Source organism: Canis lupus, chromosome 32, assembly GCF_003254725.2.
Source record: "Canis lupus dingo isolate Sandy chromosome 32, ASM325472v2, whole genome shotgun sequence".
Lineage (NCBI taxonomy): Eukaryota > Metazoa > Chordata > Mammalia > Carnivora > Canidae > Canis > Canis lupus.
In genome coordinates, this window is record NC_064274.1 from 23,720,613 (window position 1) to 23,743,565 (window position 22,953).

General features: G+C 37.5%; 3 long non-coding RNA genes across 16 annotated transcripts in view; 2 read left to right on the forward strand and 1 right to left on the reverse strand.

Annotated features, from left to right (window-relative positions):
* Positions 1–4,875, forward strand: part of LOC112644637 (uncharacterized) — an 88,966-nt gene extending 84,091 nt beyond the window's left edge. The window contains exons 3-4 of the long non-coding RNA XR_007407768.1: positions 3,123–3,302; positions 4,315–4,875. This is a non-coding gene — a long non-coding RNA (uncharacterized LOC112644637). The remainder of the gene's footprint in view (positions 1–3,122; positions 3,303–4,314) is intronic.
* Positions 1–8,788, reverse strand: part of LOC112644623 (uncharacterized) — a 135,686-nt gene extending 126,898 nt beyond the window's left edge. For 9 of the 13 annotated variants that reach the window (XR_007407764.1, XR_004811324.2, XR_007407763.1 and 6 more), the window contains exons 1-4: positions 8,193–8,303; positions 5,813–5,928; positions 1,495–1,676; positions 478–608 (exon numbers count right to left, since the gene is read on the reverse strand). This is a non-coding gene — a long non-coding RNA (uncharacterized LOC112644623). Of the gene's footprint in view, positions 1–477; positions 609–1,494; positions 1,677–5,812; positions 5,929–8,192; positions 8,309–8,669 lie in introns of those variants that run through there. The other 4 variants (XR_003126583.3, XR_003126582.3, XR_003126595.3 and 1 more) reach the window with 3 other exon arrangements.
* LOC125754191 (uncharacterized) lies at positions 8,326–16,628 on the forward strand. 2 transcript variants are annotated; one of them, XR_007407770.1, is made up of 3 exons: positions 8,326–9,124; positions 14,114–14,407; positions 16,480–16,628. It is a non-coding gene; the product is annotated as an uncharacterized LOC125754191 (long non-coding RNA). The 2 variants fall into 2 exon arrangements; XR_007407769.1 differs by having other exon boundaries at positions 14,114–14,254.
* The last annotated feature ends 6,325 nt before the right edge of the window (positions 16,629–22,953 follow it).

The following is a 22,953-nucleotide window of genomic DNA, read 5'->3' on the forward strand; positions in this document are numbered from 1 at the left end:
ATTTACCTATTTTGTTTCACATTGCATGAAACTTGTCAGTTCATCACATGAATATCTTTCTTTAGTTTGAGTAAATCTTATTCATCTTTTTTTTCAACTATTTACTTCTATTTATTGCTTGTCTTGCCATCTGAAATACCGTTTATTCAGATACTAATGTTACTATTCTTTTCCATAATTCTTAAATTTTGGTCACATGGTCCATCTCTTTATCCCTTTCTGATGCCTTTTGAGAAAGTTCCTGGATCTTCTTTTTCTAGCTCTCCAATTTACTTCCATTGTCCCTATTTAGCTATTTAACCCCTCTATTGAGCTACATATTCAAGCTCTATTTTTCATACTAAATATTTCCAATGAATTGTATAAATGACTGCTTTTTGTTTCATATGTCCAATCTCCTAACTGCATCTTTTGGGAATTACTTATGAGTAACAGAAAATCTAACTGATAATGGTTGAAGCAAATTAAACTGCTTACCTTTCACAAACAGCAAGAGATGTATAAGTGAGTGATTGCTGGCAGTTCCAAGTGTTAGGATCAAGGTCTCTTCTCCCCACATCTTTCCTTCATGGAGCCCAGATAGTGAGCAACCTCCAGCTATCTTGCAACTGGTAGCAGGAAGAAGGGAGGGCAAAGAGAAGGGAGAGAAAAAGCTATATATTTATCAGGCAAAGATTTTCCCCAGAAATCCTCGACAGACTTCTTATCTTATTATCTACCTTTGTGTCACACATCCAACTCAAACTGCAAGGTCTTCTTGATGATAGGTTTTGGCCTCCCACACTCTTATAGTGGTTGAACACATGGCAAAAGCTCATTCATTGGAAAGAACATTGAGGGAGCCAACCTTCAGTATCTGCCACAACCCTCATTTCTCTAAGATTTTATTTGCTTATTTTAAACTCTTTGTTTGGTTCATGTGTTAATCTAGTATACTTTTTTCCAAACTTTGTTGTGTTTTTAAATAATGTCAAACTTAAAATGTCTTCTTTTCCCCCCTGGTAGGAAATGGTGTTAGAGAGCTTAGCTAGTAATGGATTCCTCTGAGGAGGGTGTGAGCCCAGGGTCTTTCTGTAATGGAGAGGGGCAAGATACCCTTCAAGGGGAAAACCTCTAGTGTTAAGGGCAATACTTCTGGCACCGTTCCTTTGCAATCCAGCATCTCACACTAAAAATCATGTCATCTTCTTTGAAAGGAGAGGAATGGGAGGAATGCTCAGAGGGTGTCTGCACCCACTGTTTGTTTCTTTCCACCCCAGCAAGGCCTGGTGTTATCCAATATCCATTGCTAACGCCATCCTGGCAGCTGGCAAGCAAGCTAAAAAAGACAAGTTACATAGTGACAACTCTCTGGAATTGCTGAAAACCAGCAACCTCCCAATCTTTGAGAAAGTGAGAGAGAGAAATGGGATAAGGAAAATTTTAAATCCACAAAGTAAAAATAAATAAATTAAATAAATAAATAAATAAATCCACAAAGCTTGCTCTTCTTACCAAGTTTCTATTGAATAAATGCTCTTTAAATTGTGACAAGCTGTTAGTTGATTTTCAGAGTTCTGAAAAAGTTGATTTCTATAATTTTTGCCAGTGTTCTTGTTTTTCTGGAGGAATGCATTTTTTGAGATCCTTACTGCATCTTTCTGGAAGTGCTTCTCAGTATATCATTTTTAGAACATCTTTGTAAAAAGACAAATGTAGGTGTTATGGAGGTAGAAATAATATATGATAACCTACTCTTCTTCATGTCAAATATAATTAGCTTCATGATTTGAAAATAGTAAGCCAAAATGACATGATTTACCTATATTCAATAGCAAGCACAAAAGGAAAACAAGAAAAAGTACAGGAATAAATACATAGTATAGAGTAGAACAGCCATCTTCTGATTTTTGTTTTCTTAGACCCTTTCAATTTGGTTTTAATCAGTATGCAAGTCATTTTAGAATTATTCAGATTTTATTTGAAATTATTACATCCTTGAGGCCAAAACAAACTTCATGCAAGTCTCCCCCACTATCTAAAGTAGAGCATTCCTATGAACACTTTCATAAACTGAAATGGCATGAGGCAAGGAAGCAATTACCATTAATTTACATGGAAAAATACTTGAGCCTTCCCAGATCCAAAAAATAAGTTAACTTGGGATTTTCTGATACCTTAGGAAACGTCTTGCTAAAGGATGCACAAAAAACTCGAGATAAAGCCCAGATGCTCACAGACGCAGTTCAAAGCTATGGCAGTTCAAAGCTGAGATGCTAAGCGAGCGTGGTTCCGGGGGAAGGGGCTCTGTGGGACCACTCTCACCACTCGGGGTGAGCGCCGCCTCTGTAACTGCTCCTTGCAAATACAACACTGGAGGCGATTTTCACTTTTCACCTTTCTTCGATAAAGCAAAAATCCTCTTTGGATTTCTTTCAGTTAGTAAAAAAAAAAAGGGTACTAATGTAGGTCTTTCACAAAAGTGAAGTGGCATAATGTAAACTTTTGAAGGATGGTTGATAACTGTATTAGATTCGAAATAATCTGGTAGAAATGAAATGCATCTTTAAAAACTGTTTACCTTCATTTCTAAAAAGTATGGAGTTTTTCAAAATACTATGCTTATTCTGCCACTAAAGACAGCATTTGTCTTATTAGTATTTATTATACCTTTAGGAGTCCAAGTTTATTAAATTATTAAAATATGTCATACACTTAAAAGCGAGCAAGCTAAAACACAGAAAAATCAGATCAATTTGCATTTTTAAGACATCAGAGAGAAAAACTAAGAACAAAGCAAAGAAGTAATATGCAACCATTAAAAAAATACAATGGAATAAGTTGATGAGAAAGGAAAACCCCATTATAGACGAAGAGGACAGACATTGGCTTTCAGCAGAAAGAACAGAGTAAGCTAAATTAGTAAATTCAGTCTTGCCAGTTAGTTTGGTTCCCAAGAGGGACTCTGTCCTCCCTGCTGTTTTGGATGTGGCTTCCTCTCTACTACGATGAACTGTGGAGAGTCAGTTCTGCCAACACTCAGTTCATTTTCTGGGTTAGACACACTGAGTGAGGTAGCTGTTATCCAAGTGTATCAGCGGGAGAAGGTGAACTAAGGTCCTCCTATGCTGCCTCCTTTCCAGGCTCCTGAAACTAGAAAATTCAGCTGAACTATGCTGGTCAGCCATAATTTTGAGCTGAAGAGAAACAATGAAGAGAAAATCTATAGAACAATGACATGGTATGTGTTCTTGCCCTCTGTCAACACCGAGAATGAGGAAAGACCAGAACAGAGGGACTCTACGTGCAACTAATGAGCTCAAGTAAGACTACCTTGTACAGACTCTATTACTAGTTGCTTAACAATAGGAAACGCTCAATCTTACACTGACATTACGAAAAAAACCACAAGCAAATGTAGCAAGCAGTAAATAAGTGCTAAGTACTGTGACTTCTGGTTAGCTTCACCCTGGTGCAAAATCTGGCGGACGAAGTAGAGGAATTTCTGCCCAAGGTACTGAATGTTATTACAAAGAAAGAGAATGTGAACCAAAGGATACAATCAAGCCAAAAAATAAGGAAAAGAAGGGTTTTATTTGAAACCTAATGAAGAGGTGCAGAGAAGTGTCAGACTATGTGGCATCAGTGATTTCATAGAAATCTGACAAGTCACACTCCCTACGGGGTGATCCATCAACTGCTACTCAAAATGAAGCCCTGAGCATGTCTCCTTTCCCACAGCTCCATAACTGCCAGGGTCCACCTCCCTTGCAATTGCAAAAGCCTTAGACTTTCTCCTTTATAACCAGTCACCAGGGAAATAAATACGCAAGCAAATGAAATGAGATGTACTGGCTACCAAGTCTGAAAATCTGTAACATTACAAATCCTCCTTGGTTAATCAGTGTCCCTCCCCGTCTTTAGTTTGTCTTTAGGCAGAGCCTCTGTGACAGGTAATTTTTTTCACCAAGGACATTTTGTAAACCCTTCAATCTGTGCTGAAAGAGGTTAAGAGACCATAAGATTACTGGTCCATACCTCCAAAGACAAACTTTTAGGGGGAATAAAGAAAGCATTCATAAATTTGCTTTTCTTTGCTTTTCTTGGTATCTCCAGGTAAAATTTTGAGTCTGAGTATTTACATAGAAGATAGGTCATTAGGGTGATGAAGGAGAGAGGTGTCTCAGATTGTTAACTATGCTCCAAAATCTTCTAGGTGCATAGACTAGATTCCTCACTCCCCTCCAACTAGGTGAAGCCATTAAACATGAATGCATGTGATCCAAGTCCAGCCCATACAAACCAGCTAATCTTTTCTCCTCTCTTCTCTTCCAGTGGAGACACCCTCAGGATGAACTTGAAAGCCATTCCTTGAAGAAGGCAAGACTTAAATCAACCTCAAGCCTCATGATAAGTGGAAAGCAGCATCTCTGATCTATGGACCCTCTAAAGCCTATTACATGAGTCAGGAATATTCTTCTAATATGTTTAAGCCATTACTCATTTAAGAGTGTATTTATGATAGCAGTTCCCTACCCTAAGTATAGAGAATGACTGAAGTAGGAAAGCATATTGCAATGCGTATAAGCTTCACCTATATTAAGTGGTTTTAACTCCTTTGAGTTAGACTTTCAATACTTCACTCATTGTAAGAACACAGGCTAAGGTCAGTAAAATATCCTAAGATTCTAGAAGTTAATTTACTAAGTAAGCACAGAAGCTCAGTGAAGCCACAGCAATTGATAGGGAGTTCTGGTAGTGTTAACAACTTGTTTACTTCACTTCTATTAAGACTTCAGGTGAATCATGAAGGGATATTATCTCTTAAAATGTAATATCAATCGCTTCTCGGCCTTTTGGCTAAGATCAAGTGTAAAATGTAATATCACAGGGAAGACAGTGTAAGTAGTTGAAGAACATTGATAAAACTTAAATATTTGGTTATGGAATTGTATGTGGTGTTTGAAGGTTTCTGTTTGTGAAATGTATGTATTACAAATAATAATAATTACAAATAAAAATTTCAGAAACTGGAAAAAATGAAATATCACATTTCTGGACACGCTAAACAGCAATCAAAGGCTAACAACCACAGCTCTGGAGTAGGAAAGGGCTGCAAATCATCACACTATTAATCAGGACATCTAAATGCTTAATTTGTGTCCAACACTGTCAGAAATGGAGGAGAAGCAAAGGGCTCACCGTGTTACCTGAAACTGGATTCATCTCTTGATAGATGTCAAACCAAAAGACACAATCAAGCCAAAGAATAAGAGAAGGAAGGGTTTTATTTGCAACAAGTAAAGGATAACACCAAGGGAAATTTACCAAACCAATGTCTCCTCGAATAACCCCTTTATGAGTCTTCACAATTTCAGAAACTGAGGATGAGAAATCCAATATTATGACAAAAGATGCTCCCATTATTCGTATCACTCAAGAAATTCCGAGACTTTTGGGAAACTTTTGAGCCAGAAACCTTGGATGATTTGGTCACCTGAGTGATAAATATTATATTTCTTATGAATCACAGTATCTCCATACTATGCATTAGAAAGATATATATGTGGGTACAACTTAACTTCAGAAAAGCTTCATGGAGGATAAAAAATTAAGGTTTGGATATGGGGAGAAATGGTGGACAGACTGGAGAGAAGGGAAACCCATGTTTAACACTTCAACTGAGCTCCCAGCAGCACCAGGATTTCTTCTGAATTGCAGAAGAACTGATACCCAAGTCTTCCAAGGTATTCCTGGGCTATGCCTTAGCAGAAAAAAAAAAAATGTTGCACATGCAAGAGTTTAGGAATCTAGTTCCACTTTAATTACTTACTATTTGTATGACCTTGAACAAATCCCTCTGTGCCTCAGTGCTCTTTTTGCTGCTGGAATAGTAAGGCCAAGACTGCTTGTCTTACAGGACCAAATTGGTCAATGAACATAAAAACCCTAGGAAATATGGGAAGAGCAATTCACATGTAAGCCACTATTGTTGCCTTCCTCACTGTCTCCCCTGTTATCTGCAGAGGCAGGGGAGGGAACTGACACATAGATGACTTCTTTCATCTTTAGAATCATATAGCTGTTTGTGGAAGATAAGCTTTCTCCTACCCCCTTACCTAGATACAGGGCTGCACTGTGGGCCCAGGGCATCAGCCATGGTTACACAGTTCACTTAGTGTCAGACAGCCTTTGGGGACAATTTGAAGACTTCCTGGATGAACACATATCTCTTCATAGATTGGTTGTACCACCTGTTTCCATGGCAACTTTAGATACATTTCACATTCACCCACTTTCTGTTCCCATTCACTGTAATACCTCTTTAACAGCAAGAGACAGAAAGTTTAATAAAATAGAAGCATTTTAATAAATGGAAGGATAATTTACACGGAAGCTTTTGGCATTTTTGGAGTCCCTAGAGTTCTCTCTGTACGTTACAGTAGACTCGGAGTTTTTTGTTTAAGGAGAATGGAGGAAAGTAGATGCTTTTTATAAAATTTTTTATAAGAATGTTGAGACAACATTGCCACACAAATCCTCTGTCATGTTTTATATAAACAGACTGCTGACCAGCATTTCATTCTCCTTGATGTCCTGAAAGAGAAAATGCATATTCCAAGTCCTCATTGGCCACACGTACGTCTTCATGACTATCTCACGCTGTCCCTTCTTCCCAATGCCTGGTTGTGGTGGGAGGAAGTCCAGAGGTGGGGCAAGGATCACAGCCACACCAAGACTGGCCTATCAGGGTGCTGAGCAAGCTAACAACAATTCTATGAGGTAGTAGTGTTTTCTCCAATGTTCCGTTTAAGGTTATTGAGGCTCAGAATATCTACCTGACAGTGTTGTAAAGTATATAGTGACAGAGCCAGGATCCAAACACACTCACAAGTATATCTTGAGCATGTGGACTTGACCATATTTTGGTGACTGTACTGTCCACATAGCAGAATCATCATAATTCTGAACAATGATTAATGATTCTGGTTCTTAGTTTGGGTTCCTCCAGAAATCAGAACCTGAGGCAAAGACTTGATGCAGGTAGTTTATTTAAGAACTGAACCCAGGAAGCAGGAGCAAATAAGTGGGTATCGATAGTAAGACAGGAGAGAGGAAAACTATTGCAAGCTGTCTTTTCAAGGTCACAGATGGATTCCCCTAGGACGGATTCTTTTCTCTACCAGGACCTCTGAGAAACACATAGAATGCCTTCCGGAATTATCCAGCTGTCAATGGAAGGCTGGAACCTTTACACACTAATCTACCTCTACCTCCGTTGTCTGAGAGTTTTCCCTAGGCATGTTAACTCTCCTGCAATTTCTGGATGTTGTTTTGCACAATATAACAGGCCCCTACAGTCAGAGAAGACCCTGGGGTAAAGCCCAGAAAGACCCATACCTGGCCTCCAGGTGGCACTTGGCTGGGTTGAGTTGAGACTGAGCTATAGGAGACCTGTAGCCTTAGCCACTACTGAAATTAAAGCTGGACCCAGAGGCTATAGTCCAGGCACCAGCATGTGAGCTGTACTGTAAGTCCAGCATATTTCACAACTTGCTGAAATAACTATTGATTCATCCTTGTGATTTATACATTCATACAAACATGAACATGACCGTAATTACAGTTATGGAGCAGCACTATCACAATACACACAACTGACTTAGCAGTAGCTTCTCTGGAGCAGTGATCATGGCCTCAGTGTGGGCTCTGTGGACCTTGCTCTTCTCCTGGTCTCATCACTAGAAAGTCTGCATACACAAGTTCCTTAAACTCAGTGTCTTTCAGCTTCCTCACCTTACAAAATGGACATAATAAAATTCACCTCATAGTCTGAGGTGGGGCTAAATGAAATAATACATGTAAAGTACTTAGAAGGGTGCCTGGATATAGTAAGTACTCAAAGGGATGGATAGAATTTTATCAAATAATTCGCAATTATGAACATAACCGTTTCCTTCTCTCATAGCACGTGGTGAGTGCTTAAAAGCACTCTATGTCTTCCCATTTATAATTATAATACGCTAACCAAAGCTTAAAACAAAATAACTACAAGTCCAGAAACCAAACACCATGATGACAGGAAATTTCGCCACCCCAAGCCCTACATTTTCTTGGCACTTTGTCTCAGAATAATGAAAAGTGTTCTGTGGCATTCCTCTCTCTCACAAGCCACAGCTAAAGGAAAAGATCTCAAAGGCTCATATTCCCACCTGGTAAAAATCTTTTACTCTGATGGAATAACAGCTGGTTAGAAAGGGGGAAAATCAACCCACGCAGGAGCTGAGTAGCTTCTGGTCTCCATGGTAACAGTGTGTCATAATCTGACCCCTTTCATCACCTGATTCCCTTAGGATAAAGAAAGAGCAAGGAGACAAAAATCCTAAGACAAAAAAAAGTAGTCATTTGTGCAGTAGATGATGACAGGTCAGCAAACAGAGCCAGGAGGTGATTCTAACCACCTACCGTTACGTGACATTTCCTCAGAATTATTTTTTCAGTAAGGGTGATAGGTTAGTATTGATCAAGCAGAGCCTAGTTGAAATTACTTACCCCCTCCTACCTTGTACGCCATGGCACATATGTAAGATGGCATCCTGGGGATAGGGGACAGTCTACAGACAAGCCACCATTCATAGCAAGATAATTGGTCTCCACAGGGGTGAAATTTATGATACTTTTCTTCTTACCATGAGCTTTTGCTTGGTTTCTAGGAAAGATGTTAAACATCTTTTGAATGATCAGAGCTACATAGCTCAAAGGCAAGTCCAGGAACTCCTACATCAGAATCCCTGGGCGCACTGTACAGATAGATTCCCAGGGCCGATTGTCAGAGATTCTAGAAAAGCCAGTTTGGAGTAGAGCCAGAGAAGTTGTATTGAACCAGAAGCTCCAGGCATTTCCTGTGCACCCTACAGTTTGAAACCATTCAGAGCTGGAGGATTACTCAAAAATCCAACTTTAGCTAACTTTCCTTCACTCTGCTATCTATGTTGGCATTCAAAAGACCATTTATAAATGTGACAGATGCCACTTTTCTACAGATGACCTACAGAGATAATCCATTTTTGAGACAAAAAATATAGGGAAACCTTCAAAATCACTGAAGTGAAAGGGAACAAAAATCTATTTTGGAAAAATAACTGTAAGTTAAAAGTGAAAAGTGTAATCTTTGGTTTGACTAATTTCATTTAATTTCCTATATTGCCTACCAGTTATAATAATGCCCAACTAATCAGAGCAAAGAATACCTTTTATTTCTTATAAGACAGAATTTTTATGTTAAACGACAGAAAAAAACATAATGCTATAAATCACTACCTTATTTCACATCTGAAAAATTGAAGAAGTTACATTTAGATGCCCATCCAATTTTAATCATACGTCATATATTCAAATGTTTACTAAGAACCTATTAAGTGCGAGGTGGCACTTTATGTGCTGGAGTTAGAGAAGTCAAAACCCCTACCATGTTAGAGTTTACATTTTAGGAGGGAAGACAGGCAATATAAAGTTAAGTAAAATAGCTACTAGGTCACATGGGGAAAAGTGCTACAGAAAAATATAAAGCAAGGAATAAGAGGGTTGCAGTTTTTAATAACCAGTACGAGAAGACCTTAAAAAAGAAGATAGCATTTGAATAAAAATCTGAACATGATGAAGGAATAAGTCTTACAAATATTGGGGAAAAGAATGTTCAAGGCAGAGGAAATAACAAGTGCAAAAGCCAAGGCAGTAATATACTTGGCCTATCAGAAGAATGTTCCAAGGTTAGTGTGAGGGAAGGAAGTGAATGAGGGAGAAAGTAGTAGAAGTTGAGGTGACACATAACAATTTCAGCACAGGACGCAAGTTGTATGACCTTTGACATTTATTCCAATTGTGATGGAAAGAAGCTACAAGATTTTGCACCGAGAAATTACATTGACTGACTTATGTTTAAAAGGATCATTCTGGCATCTGAATTGAGAAAAGATTATCAGAGACACAAGGATAGAAAAAGGACACAAGGTAGAAAGTATTCCAGTCTTTCACGGAGAAATGATGTTGGATAAGACTAGACTGGCAGTTTTGGGGTGATGAAAAATGGTAAGGTTCTAGAAAAAACTTGAAGGCAGAGCCAAACGAATTTGTGAAAGAAGCAGATGAGATCAAGAAGGGTAAGTCATGGCTTTTTATTTGAGAAATTGGAAAGAATTTCCAAAATTGGAGCGGCATTTTACTGGATATGGAAGATTGGGAGAAGAAGGTTTGAGGACACATTGATATTAAATCATCTATTAGACAGCCAGGTAGCAATGTCAGGTGGACGGCTGGATCTATAAGACTGAAATGCAGGAGAGATACCTGGTTGGAGGTAGAGATTTGCAAATCACCAGTCTGGGTGCTGTTTCCTAGAGTGTGAGTATAAACAGAAAAAAGAATCTCAATGTCTAAATACTAGAGTACTTCAACGTTTGAAGATCAGGGATCTGAGTAGGAATCATCAAAAAGGGACTGAGGAGTGGCCAGGGAGGTAATAGGAAAAGAAAGTCCTTGAAACAAAGTGATGAGCACATTTCAAAGAGTGGGAGTGATCAAGATGTCAAATGCTTCAAAGTTGGTAGCATGAGGGCTGGGAACTGACAATTAGATTTAACAGCATGCAGGTGAATAATAGTCTTCACAAGGGCAGTTAGATATACTGGTGGGATTAAAATACCAGTTTTTTGGAATTAAAGAATGAATAGAAGAGGAATTGGAAAGAAGCAGTATAAAAATTTAATTTCAAAACTTCAGCTGTAAATAGGAGCTGAGAAAAGGAATGACAATGGAAGGAAATATGAGGTCATCAGAAGTGACTTTTTTCCCCTTTCTTTTCTTCCTTTCTTTAATATGAGATTTTAGGGTATATCTGCAGCCTAAGAATACTCAAGTAGAAAGGACCAATTTGAATACAAGGGACAAGAGGCAAGAATTACTGAGCAATGTCTCTGAATAGACAAGGGATGAGAGCTAATAGTCAAGTGGAGGCATGAGAATTTTTTCTCTTTACTAACAAATTGTCCATCTGTAACATCAGAAGAGAAAGACGCATCTAGCTGTGTGGAAGTGGTTGTGGAACCTTATAGAAGTTCTCTGCTGTTTGCTTTTTTCCTCTGGGAAAACAGATAATGAGCTCATCTGTAAGAAGGATAAAGAAAAAGAGCTTTGGAGGTTTGAGAAGAGCATATGGCTGGGAATTATGTCGTGGTCTAGGAGACTGGGAGGGAATGAATTTGAGAATTGTAATGCGACTATGCCAGCAGCACAGGAGGCCCCTTGATGAATGTAAAGTGAAACTAGTTAACCACTGTGACCTAAATATTCAGGGAAAGTGTAAGTTTAAGAGTCAAATTTAAAGGTTTGATTTAGCCATCATGAAAAACTCCCTAACTCATTTATGAAAATTCCCCATTTAATCTTGACAGAAATCAGTTTGAGTATTTCTCATTCTTCCCCAGAAGTGCTGAATCATTATTATTACCCCTGTATGCCAGATGTGAATTTTGGAGAGTTTATTGCTGAATATATTGGCATTTCCCTTTATAAGACAGTGAGGTATATTTTTTAAATACCTCACTTCTTCCAATTCCTATCCTTTATTCCATGGTATGAAAATCTCTATGGCATGATTTAAGGTGACACACTTTTTAAGTTTATTCCTACCAGTACCATGCTAAATGCAACTCAAAGGAAATCATTCTCAATCTTGAACTTTTGAGTTTACGGGGACCAAGGGCAGGACACTCCAAGATGGTCCACTTTAACATATTGGATTTTAAATAAAAGTTTCTTAAAAGAGCCTGTGCAAGAAAGGCACTCAGCCTCTCCTCTGTCCTCCTGAAAGCTGAAAAGAAATCTCCCATGTGAAGGTACCCCTCCCTGTACCAGGAGGTAAAGAGACATCCTAATCACCAGAGATGGAAAACTTAGAGCCAGGAAGGATATATGAACAATTCTTGTTACTTTTTATGAATTTACTTACCCAAATTTTGTTGGGCATTCCTTACTAATTGAAGCTTCCAATATTAAGTTTTCCTTTGTCAATTCCTCACAGATTTATTATCTTTGTCTTTGTCTCTTTTGTCTAAAAGGTATAAGAACTACCTGCCTTGGTCAATTCGTTATTCAATTTCATTATTGGGGGGTGCCTGAGTGGCTCAGTTGGTTAAGCGTCCGACTCTTTATTTCAGCTCAGGTGGTGATCTCAGGGTCGTGAGATTGAGCCCCGGACTGGGCTCTGCACTGGGCATGAAGGCTGCTTAAGATTCTCTCTCTCTCCCTCTCCCTCTGTCCTTTTTCTTTTTCTTTCTCTCTCTCTCTCTCTCTCTCAAAAAAAAAAAAATCCCTATGCACTTAATTAAACTCTGGGCTTTTTTCCTGTTAATCTTTTTTATGTCAATTTAATACTTAGTCCAGCTGGAAGAACTTGAAGGATAGAAGAAGAATTTTTCCTTCCCTTCAAGGTCTTAAATATTTATACCAAAGAATGATACAAAATTTCTTGAAGCTGAATTAATTTTAGTTCCAGACCATATGGCTTATTACATATAATTTACTAATGGCAAGAGAAATAAAACTCAAATTAACCAAGAAAGGATTTTACAGCTCAGAAAGTCAGAATGTTTTATATGAATCACAGGAATTCCTACAGTCAGTTCTGCTTCTGAGTTCTTCACAAATCATGAGTTTTCATTCATTGCTACTAATTAACACTCTGCTTCACATCTTGCTGCATTTCCCATTCATCCATTGGTTTCTGGGCAGTGACTCAAGTTAAGCTGTGAGAGAGAGGTATAGCTGGCATTTAGTGAAAAAACCTAGACTTATAGCTGCATTCTGATTTCATAGACCCCACCTGCTATCATCAAGAATGACAGCTTCTTCTGCATCTTCTCCATAGTTGATATGAGAGACCTGTTATCAGTTTTTCGAAACTTAAAGTTGGTAAGAAAAGGGAAGAGCAATATACCAATGCCCACTTTATGAGACTTAAACATATATATATTTTTTTCATTTTATGATATCTTACAGTTTTTTATCAAAGTGAATCTCCCTGTTTGTGACAGATTTGGGTCACATGTGTAAATTATCTAACAATGGGTATTTGTTGTTAGAGCCCTAATTATAGCATGTCCCTATACATAAGTGGAATTCACTTGGCCATTCTGGTAACATGATGCCATTTCAGGGGCTGCCTGTGTCTCGTTTGTTAATCCTTTGACTAATTTATTAAAAGGCTAGCCTGTGTGCTATGATGGTAAATAATTATTTCCAAGTATGTACTAGTTTCATAAAAATATTTCATATTTGCCTTTTAAAAATCTCTTCAAGATTCATTTACCAATTAACACACCATTGAATTGACATGTCTCCCACACTGTGAGTGCTCTGTGTCATTTTGATTAAAGTGTTACATTATAAAATCTTCCTTCTGATGATCCATTAAATAGAAAGTAGTTTGGATGCTGGATAAGAGCATGCCCTACACTGGGTATTATACTATATGTTGGCAAATTGAATTTAAATTTAAAAAATAAATTAAAAAAATAAAACTTGACTTTGAAGAATGAACCTCAAAGAAGGAAAAAAAAAAAGTATGCCCTAGAGTCAGGTTATCAAGCTCAGTCCTCACTGCAACTTTTGGTAGCTTTGTGATCCAGGGAAATTGACTTACAGTCTGTGAGCCTTACCTGTAATATGGAATAATTATAGCACACATGTCATAATGTCATGGTGAGGATTAAACACACTAAATCATATAACATGCTTAGCACCTTATGCCTAACAAATAGGAAGAATTCAGTAAGATGAGTTTTTACCAAATTTGTAGCATAAATATACTTATCCAGGCTGTATAATATATTGAAACTATTTAGAGTGAAGTGATTCCCAATTCTTCCGCTTACAAGTTACCTAACCTCTCTGAGGCTCAGTTGTTTCTCAGTTGTTAAAATGGGATAGTTCTTACATCAAGGAGGAATTCGTAAAACCTCCTATTATAGTTTTTGATACTTTTTTAAGTATTCATTAAAATTCCTATCTATATTAATTTGTCAACAAAATACTACAGAATGGATAGGTTAAACAACAGAATTTTATTTTTTCACAGTTCTGGAGGCTGGAAGCCCAAGATCAAGCAAGATGTCAGCAAGTTTGATTTCTTCTGAGGCCTCTCTCCTTGAATTGCAGATGGCTGCCCATGTCCTCACATGGTCTTTCCCCTGTGCACACACATCCCTGGTGTCTCTCTGTGAGTTCTAATCTCTTCTTACAAGAACACCAGTTAGATGGGATTAAGACCCAACCTAATGGATCTTACAGTGAGTCTATGTTTAACTTCTTGAAGAACAGCAAACTGTTTTACCACAGAGGCTGCAGCATTTTACAATCCCACCAACAATGTGTGAGTTCCAATTTCTCCACAAAATCGCCAAACTTATTTCCCATTTTTAAAGATTATAGTCATTCTTGTGAGTATGAAATGGTGCCTCATGGTGGTTTTGATTTGCATTTTCTTAGTGATTAAGGATTGTGAACATCTCTTCATGTCCTTTACTCTATTTGAATGTCTTCATTGGAGTCAAGTCCTTTGCCCATTTTGGAATTGGGTTTTTACTGTTGTTGAGTTTTAGGTGTTCCTCATATTGTCTCAATCCCTTATCAAAATGTGATTTGGGAATATTTTTTCCCATTCTGTGGGCTGTCTTTTCACTTTCTTGGTAGTGTCTTTTACATAAAAGTTTTTAAATTTGATGATGTACAATTTATTAATTTTTTTCTTTTACTGCCTATGTTGTTGATATCATAATCATTAAATCATTGGCCAACCATAAAAAAGGAGGAGAGTTACTTTCAATTTATAAATTTGGGGGAAATATAGTTCAGGCCATAACACTATTCTTCATATCAGATAATTTAGATACCACAAAAAAACAAACAAACAAAAAAATCAAACAAACAAAACCTAAAGAAATAGGAGTTAAATACTCCCATTATCACAGCCTGAAGAAAGAGAGGCATTTTTGTATAATAACTTCCTATTCCTACAATAAACTGTAAACTTTATTTACCTACCCCTGATCATTTCTTAAATCCTGAAATTTTAGGTTGTGGTTCTTTAAAAAAAAAAAAAATGGGGGTCCTTGGGTGGCTCAGCGGTTTAGTGCCTGCCTTCAGCCCAGGGCGTGATCCTGGAGACCCAGATCGAATCCCACATCAGGCTCCCTGCATGGAGCCTGCTTCTCCCTCTGCCTGTGTCTCTGCCTCTCTCTCTCTCTCTGTGTCTCTATGAAAAAATAAATAAAATCTTAATATATATGTATATATATATATACACATATATAATTTATTTATGCATTTATTTAAGAGAGAGAGAGCAAGCGAGAGAACACGAGCTGGGGTGGAGGCCACAGAGGGAGAGGAAGAAACAAACTCCCCACTGAGCAGGGAGCCTGACTGGGGCTAGACCCTGGGACTCCAAGATCAGCTGAAAGCAAACGTTTAAGCAACTGAGCCACCCAGGTACCCCTTAAATAGTGATTGTAAAAATACATCCACTCTAATAAAATGTTATTACAGTAAAACATTATATATTGACTCATATATTTTTAAAATATTGGACTTGTTATCCATAAGCAATGCATTTGATTAGCAAATTAACAATGTGAAGAAGAATTAGAATACTGTTAACTGAGAAGAATGTTTAAAAAATATAACAGAAAAAAATAAAAAAATAAAAAATATAACAGGATTTTTTTTTAACCAGAATTGATAATATTAACTTGCCAAAAACAACTTTGGCAAACATATTCCCTTCCCTACCCAATAGTCATTCACTCTCCTTCGTGCCAAGAAACCCTCTTATGTTCACCCTTCTTCAAGAAGCCTTTGGCCACAGGGAAAGTTGAACTCTCCCAGGCCCTGAGGGTGAATCATGACTGGCCTAAAGGGCAGCACAGTCATTCCACTTACCTTTATAGTGATTGGCTTAAGTGTAGATCAATGAACCTGATGGGAAGTCGGCAAAGAGCTCTGGAATAAAGGAATATAAGAAAAGGCCACTTTCTTCCCAGTACTGTAATATGAGGCCATGATCCTTGGAGCTTCTGCCACCATCTTGTCCTCCAGAACTAATTCCTTTTTCCCTCTTCTAAGACTATGCACAAAACAGAACAAAGTCTCTGAAATCAGAGACTAACCGTTCCCAATACAGAAATTAATTTTTAAAAGAAATTAATTTTAAGAACTGCTAATTGTTAAATGAATAGGAACTAAAAAGGAATCAGACTTTATACCATTATAGACTAGTTCCCTCTATCCCTCACCCCACCTCCAACTACTATACTTAACTATTTATTATTGTCCTCCATACAACTTAATTTTTGCCTATTCCAAAATGATTCAGATTGAATAGTGACTATTATATGCTCACTTCAATGTCCAGATTTGTGCTCATAATCTCTTTTAATTTACCAGTGCTTATGGGATGCCTGGGTGGCTCAGCGGTTGAGTGCCTGCCTTCGGCCCAGGGCGTGATCCTGGAGTCCCAGGATCAAGTCCCACATCAGGCTCCCTGCATAAAGCCTGCTTCTCCCTCTGCCTGTGTCTCTGCCTCTCTCTGTGCGTCTCCCATGAATAAATAAATAAAATCTTTTTTAAAAAAAATTTACCCGTGTTTCAAGATTTGTCATGTGTCTCCTATATGACCCTATTGTCTATCTATCTGTGATCCAGCATCATTTCACAATGGTCATTTTCCTTGAGTTCAATAAAGTTATGGTTCTTCATAACTCCTAAGAAAGATAAATTTACCCATCATTCTGTTTTCAAGGAGCTGGGAACAAAAGATGTGACAAAACAGGTCAGAAAAAAAAATTGATCATGTTGACTATGCTCTATAACCCAGTAATCACACAAACCAAAGTGGCAAGATGATCACAGAGATCATTTGGTGACTGGACTCATTACCTTAAAGAGCAATTTAGTAGGAAAGAACAGTTCATCTTGTTCAGTGAATGGGAAATGTCGGAGTTTAATAGTTATCACTTTTATAGCATCTGTGGCCTAGCATACAGGAAAAAAAAAAGAATCATGAAGTTTAAATCCAGGTGATAATTTATGTCTGGTAGACACATTATTAAGTAAGCACTTAAGGTTTTAATTTGAATAAGTTAACACTCCCCTCCTGGACTAATGCTGTTCCTATCCACTTTTGAGGGAATATGGTAAGGAGGAGAGAAATAGTGAAGAAGTGAGAGGAAGTTTTTTGGTCACCAGTTGACAACTACTCCCACTTCTTACACTGATTCTAAAAAGCTCTGAGAGTCATATCATCTCTGAAGAAAAGGAATTTACGTTTAAAATATGGAAGATTATTCTTCATCTTATATAAAGCAAATTTTTCTTGGCTAGGCTATAGACTTAGAAGTAGCTGGAATACCCATTCTTTCCAATAGCTAGAGTAATGACTTTTATCTTCAAGTCTTCATGGAAGCTCTTGAGCCAGTAGAAAGGACAGACAGATGGAAATCCCCAGAATCAGCAGTAGTGGAACAAGAATTGGTTTAATGTTCCATTTAATGGCAGTTCAGGGGCTTTAGTGTAATTACACTCAATATTCTTATCTTCAACTTTCTTAAAAATACACCTCATATTTTAGAGCAAAATTAGAAATATAAATTAGCATGAAGAAAATAAGAGGCAGTATGGCATACAAGATAACAGTAAAATTCCAGGATCAGACACAGTTGAGTACAAAACCTAGACGCTCCCATTTCTCGCTGTGTCAACTGGGGAAGCGATTTAACTTCTCCAAGCCTCAGCATCCCCATTATATTAGAGGATCTAAGCATTTTTACTTCAGACCATTGATTTAAAGATTACATGAGATTATGCATGTAAAGCATTTCCCAGAGTGCCTGCGGTTGCTAAGCACCCAAGAAATAGTACTGATTATTGTGCTACGACTACTAATGATCTATATCCCCATCTCGCAAATAAGCACTATTAATGTTTTGGCATGTAGGCTTTCATTTTATTTTCTATTTGCATACTTCACATATTTTTTTATTCAGTAATGGGATCATACAATGCCATAATGTCTGTAGTTCATTTTTTTAAAACAATCTTCCCATGTCGATAAAGTTCCACAATATAATTTCCAGTGGCTACTTAATACTTTCTTTTATAGCTCTACAATAATTTATTTCACTGATCCTCTTATTGCTGAGCCTTTAGGATGCATCCAAATTTTGCTATAATAAGCAATGCCATGATAAATAACATTGCACATAAATACTTCAATATAATCCTCACTGAGTTAAAATTCTAGAAGTGAAATCACTAAGTCAAACAAAGTGAATGCACACTCTCTGAGATTTTTTGACACATTTTGACAAATTTTCTTCCAGAAAAGACTCCCACTGAGAATATGTGAAATTCTCTTTTTCTGAAACTATCCACAGCACTAGGTATTATAATTTCACCTTCAAAGAGAAAAGGCATTGCCAATATGATACCAGTGAGAAAGTGTTTCATTGCTGTCAGTGTGAAATAAAAGCACTCTATTGGCTAACTAAAATCTTCTAATTGCTATGTTCCAATTGAAGTTTATTCTGGAGAAGGAATTGACAAACTATGGCCCACAGACCAAATCTCACCTGCCGTCTACTTTTGCACATCCACAAGGTAAGAAATGTTTTTACAGATGAACACTTGCAATCAATTTGATTATAGGCCATGCTAACTTGAACTCCAATTAAGCAAAACGTTATTTAAAAAAATTCAGGGACACCTGGGTGGCTCAGCGGTTAAGCATCTGCCTTCAGATCAAGACGTGATCCTGGAGTCCTAGGATGAGTCCCACATCGGGCTCCCCTCGAGGAGCCTGCTTCTCCCTCTGCCTATGTCTCTGTCTCTCTCTCTGGGGCAGAATAAATAAATAAAATCTTAAAAAAAAAATCAATTCTTCTCATTAGCCAACCTGTATTATGAAAACTTGTATCCAACAATCATTATTACATTTTGAATTTTTTCAAAACATTTTGTGGAAATTTGTTTGCTTTCATATTATATAATTATCTGCAAAATAGTCTCAATTTTGCACCGTGGCACACGAGGCATAAAATATTGACTATCTGGCTTGTTTATAGAAGAAAACGCCAACTCCTTTTCTAGAGTCCCAAATACAAATATGAAAGCAAAATGTGTTTTTAAGGATTTCACCTCATATTAGAGTGATAAATTTATCAAGGATATTCATTTATTCCACATAACTGTGATGCTCAAACCTGGAGTTATCGGGTTTCCTCAGAGATAATCTTGGAAGAAAAAAATGAGGGCAAGGAGAAGCCAACAAGTCCTCACACTTCATTTTTATTGCCTCTTCTTTCATATCTGAGTTCCAAATAAGATTTCATGCAAATAATTAGTACCACTGAAAAAAAAAAAATCCGAAAACTACTTCCTAAGTGAAACAGGGCTTCCCTTATGCCAAAAACTTCTTTTACGTATCTTCTTCCAGTGACCACTGAGAGTAGGCACTTCCCAAGAGATCCCAGTCAACCTGCTTTCAAACCTAACTGCTCTGCTTTTTAAAAGGTTATATTTCTGATTGATGAAAAAGGCTAATGACCATTACAAATAAATCCATATTGGTACTGGTAATTTTTTTTTCCTTTCATGAAGAAATTAATCTGATTCACAAAACTATTTCACACTTAAAGCTGTTTAGCAACTATTCCCACAGTAAGAGAGGCAAAATGGAGTTTAAAAAGAAAAATAAGCAGGGGTGCCTGGGTGGCACAGTTAAGTATCTGGCTTTTGATCTCAGCTCAGATCTTGATCTCAGAGTTGTGAGTTCAAGCCCCATGTTGGGCTCCACGCTGGAGGTAGAGCCTACTTAAAAAATAAATTAAGTAAGTAAATAAATGAAAGGAAAAACAAGCAAAGAACAGAAAATGTAGGCCTAACTTTCTTTTTTCTGAGCAATTTAGGTTGTGAGAGTAAACTACACTGAAGCTACTCCTTCACTTGTGACAAATGTAATGAAATGGTTAGGAACGACAAAATAAACACAATAGGGACCAGGTTGTTTTTTCCATTACCTATGACTTTCTTGATGATTGTGCATTTCCAGAAGGTTTAGCGTAATTGCCTCTTCCCCCTTCCTGAAGCTGCTTTAGATACATCCTGACACATTCACACTTGGTTAGCTCTTCTACCCTCCGGGTCAGTTTGGCAGGAAAATTCTTTCAAATAAGCAAGAAAGAAAATTGTCTGCTCTTTACTGGGTATAAGTTATTAAAAATCAACAACAAGATAATGTATCAATTCCATAAGGGGAACTTCAGGCGCCAGAATTAAAATTTATCTAATAGGTTCATATCAAAGTTATCTTCATTCTGCAGTCAGATAAATCAAGACCATGAGAACATAATCAGTCGAATTATCAAAAGAGTAATGGTGATAATGGCAATAATACCTAAGGTTTGGGTGCTTTCTGTGTAGTCGGCCATGAGTAGGTCATGAGAACCAGATTCGGCTTTTTTTAATTAAAATATAATGGACATATAACATTATGTTACTTTCACATGTACAGCATTTATATATACTGTAAAATAACCACCACAATACAACCAGTTAATATCTATCACCACACACTTACAAATCTTTTTCTTGGTGGTTCAGTCTGTTAAGGACACTCTTGATCCTGGCTGAAGTCATGATGTCAGGGTGGTGAGATCGAGCCCTGTGTCAGGCTCCATGCTTAAGATTCTCTCTCCCTTCTCTTTGCCCCTCTCCTCTGCTCACACTCTTGTTTCTCTTTCTCTCCCTCTAAAAAAATAAAATAAAACTTTTCCCTTAAAAAAATCTTTTTCTTATGATGAGAACTTTTAAGATCTACTCTCTTAGCAACTTTCCAATATATAATATGGTATTACTAGCTAAAGTGACCATGTTCTATATTGTATCCATGTGACCCCTTCATTTTATAACTAGAAGTTTGCACCTTTTGACCATCCACTGACTTTCAATAAAAATAACACCCACTCACTATAATCAGGCCCTGTTCCGATTCCATCATATGCATTGATTGATTGCTTCCAGTCACTGATGGGGTAAGGCACCATCACTATAACCATTTCACAGACGCAGTTTAGCAGATTGCCATGCTCACAGAGCTACTACAAGTGGATTGAGAATGTGAGTCTACCCTCTTGGTTCCATCCATGATGGTGTTCATCTACAACCTTCTTCTGCCTTTAAAACCTGCCTGATGGGAGGGAAATCAGAAGATTATAGAAGGATAAGCTCTAGTTTCAACCATCACTAAAATGGCACATACAACAGTTTAAAAACAAATGAAATAGAAACTGTGGAGAGTATAGAAGGAGGTAACTACTACAAAGGGGGCATTTGATCCCCATCTAGTATCTCCAAAAACTTTTAGAGTAAAAACCAGGAAAATGAGCTCCCTATCAGCCTCAGTACTTTGGACCACTAGACAGATGAGAGCAGCAGCCCTCAGATGTGGCCAAGCTGAGGGGATAAGCACAGGAATCCACACCTCCCAAATGCTGGTGCAACCACAACACAGTAGGTATTGAAGATAAAGTGGCAGATGTTAGAAGAATGGTAAAAATTGAAAGAAAGTAGCCAGTTTCTAAAAGTGTATTCAGAGTGATGCTAATAAGTGCTCTACAAATATGGGGACAGGTTAGGAGATTTGTTAATATGGGGAAAAGCTGGATCAAAGAGTTACACAGATTTCTTTCCTGAAAGACTGCCCGAGTCTTTGATGAACTAAAGTGAATTTCCATTATATGACTGTAATATGCAGCATTTCCTAAACTTTTTTAAATCCAGCATTCTTTTTTTTTTTTTTTTAGAAAAACATGTTAACATTTTGTAGATTGCCCACTCTCCATACAACACTGGGTGAATGAAGTAATCAGCCTTTTTTCTTTCTCTGGGGTACAAATGAACAGAGCACATTGTTAGGGGGAAGGATTGGTGCTGTGGGCCTCAGGTCATCACATCCCTGCACCCTTACATGTACCATAGTATCCTAAATCAAAAAAACAAGACTGCCTTCTCAGGTACAGTGCAATGTGATCCATAAGCAAGACTATTAAAACCAGGGATTCAGGGTGCCTGGGTGGCTCAATTGGTTAAGTGTCTGCCTTCAGCTCAGGTCATGATCTCAGGGTTCTGGGATTAAGCCCTGCATCAGGCTCCCTGCACAGCAGGGAGACTGCTTCTCCCTCTCCCTCTGCCCTTCCCCCTGCTTGTGCTCTCTCACTCACTCATTCTCTCTTAAATAAATAAATAAAGTCTTTAAAAATAAATAAGTAATAAAACTAGAAGTTCACGAACTACCTGAGTTGGGGAGGGAACATGAATTACAGACATTATATGCGTCTATTTCTATTATGTGGTATCATATACCACTGTCATATGGAAAGAGTCTCTGTCATGTTCATCAGACATTCAAATAATTTCACGATCCAAAAAATCTTAAGAACCAACTGTACTTTACACAGTAAAAATAATCTTTACAAAGGTGATATTAACACTGAATTCTAGATTCTGCTTATAATTTCAGACAAATCACAGTTTCTCTGGGGTTTAATTTCCTCATTCAAATATTCTTTATCCTGTGTACTGTGTAGAGTTAATATGACAATGAAATAATGAAATAAAGAAAACTATGAAGAGCATAAAGTGCTATGCTTTATGCTATGTTATTATTATTATAATTGTAACATGCAATCACATTTCCTCCATCAGAGGTAATACAGGAAAAGGGAAAGAATCCATAGCATTTTGGGTAATGTGTGTCTGAAAACCACCACAAACTACAAAGTAATGGAAATCATCAAAGAAAAACAATGTTAGTAATGAAAATTTTGTTTGAAATTTTCTTTGAAAATTTGAAAATAATGTTCT